Source organism: Lycium ferocissimum, chromosome 8 (genome assembly GCF_029784015.1).
Source record: "Lycium ferocissimum isolate CSIRO_LF1 chromosome 8, AGI_CSIRO_Lferr_CH_V1, whole genome shotgun sequence".
NCBI lineage: Eukaryota > Viridiplantae > Streptophyta > Magnoliopsida > Solanales > Solanaceae > Lycium > Lycium ferocissimum.
Window position 1 is genome coordinate 30,667,843 of NC_081349.1, and position 2,114 is coordinate 30,669,956.

The following is a 2,114-nucleotide window of genomic DNA, read 5'->3' on the forward strand; positions in this document are numbered from 1 at the left end:
TTCGTGCTTGTCTTGGCGACTATACTATACAAAATACAGACAAAAAATACATACATATATCAAGCATGTATGAGCTTTAGTATTTCTAGAAATGGAGTCATCATGGAGGATGTAAGGTCGGTAAACCTCCGATTATCATTATGGAACTATCATGATTATCCTATCTCACCTTGAAAGAATAATTACCATAAGATGAGATCAACAACAATGAACAAGATCAATAATCATGAAACAAAGTTCAATAATATCATAAGAACATCAAGAACTATGAGTTTTTATTTCTAGAAATGGAGTCATCATGGAGGACATTTGTATATATGTTTGTATCGAAGTGATCATGCTAAGAATTCATTTTTCTTTGATAATTGGTTTATTGTAGGGCATATCTCATTGCAAGAAAAGGTTAGCCTTAACATACCTTGTCGTCTCCTTAACTACTTAACGCTTATCCTCCCAAGCTTGTAAATCTACATTCAAGAGGATTTATACTAGAGTTAAGCCTTGGAAATACTCATAAGTTCAAACTAAAGTAATTAATGAGCTAACGAAATTTGGGCAGGACTTCTCCTATTTTATCTACTTCCACCAAACTCCAAATCAACTCCCAAACAACAATAACAACATCAACAATGCCATGATTAAGAGATTTCATTCAAATTACACTCAATACAATCCCAAAACTTCTCCTCATAATCAAGTTATAACAACAACTTTAACACAACCCCTTATACATTTGTATACAACACTTGCTAAACATCATTATTATCCCTCATAACGAGATTATGCTCAATACATGCTAATAATTATAGCTCAAGTTAATTTACAACTCAAAATATCATCAAAATCATATTTGTACTTTTCCTCCAATTTTCCTCCCCAAATTATAGCATGATTACAAAATAAACTCATAAGCTTGAAACTAGATGAGATCTTACCTCAAAATTCAAGAACACTTCAACTTCCAAAGTCACTTCACCTTAAAATTACTCTTCAAAGCTTCTGCAAAAAGAAGGATCAAATTTAAATCTCATTTTGTAATAAGTGCTTTAATCTTCACTTTGATCCTTTTCTTTGGCTTGATAATATGTTGGATTATGTTTGGAGAAGTTTCTATAGCTTGCTTGAACTTGGGAGTGTGTTTAAAATGACTAAAATGAAGAGGGGTCGTCGTACTTAAATTCTGAAAATTTCCACCGATTTTTTATTATACGGTTCGTATAACTACTCCGTATACTATTATACGGCCAACTTGCTGGCCATTTAACATTATACGGTCCGCATAAGTTGGTTTTATAATGCCACCAAAATTTTTGCTTCTCTGGAAAATTTGGTATCCTCTTCATAATATTATACGGCCAACTTGCTGGCCATATAATATTATACGGTCCGTATAGTATGGCCGTATAACAGCATCTGAGTTTTCTGTCTTTCTGTTAAATTTTTGTGTCCTTAAATACGGTCCATATCTTAAAATGCGAACCATAACTCACTCATACGACCCATACACCATATTATCCAAAAACAACTTTTTGATAAATCTTCCCACTTTGATTCATTTATTCTCAAATCCTTCCGTAACTCACCAAACATGAATTTAAGCACTTATAAACACAACTTAAACATGTTCAACCTAATATTTCCTTAAAAAAAAATCCCGATGTCCAAAACTAAGACACAACCGCACTACGAATCTCGATGCATAAGACTACAATGTGTAACATTCCTCCCCCCCTTAAAAGCATTCGTCCTCGAATGTTAACTTCTAGGAATTCTACATAAATTTCGCAGATTCTCCCTTGTAACTGTACCACTACCAACCTGCCAGACAAAGAACCCAAACCATACAATGCCACATAAGGCCACAACAAGCAACAGAAAAAATGGCTCCACACAACTAATAAGAGTAACAGATAAATAATACATACCTGAGGAGGATCATGATGTAGTTTGGGTCTGCTCTAGAGCTAAAAATAGGTAAGGGTATGTAGACTTCATATTTTTTTCAGCTTCCCAAGTCACCTCCTCCATATTCTTGTTTCTCCACAGGACTTTGACTGAAGCTACATCCTTAGTCCTCAATCTCCGAACTTGTTTTTTTCCGATTTAAATGGAAC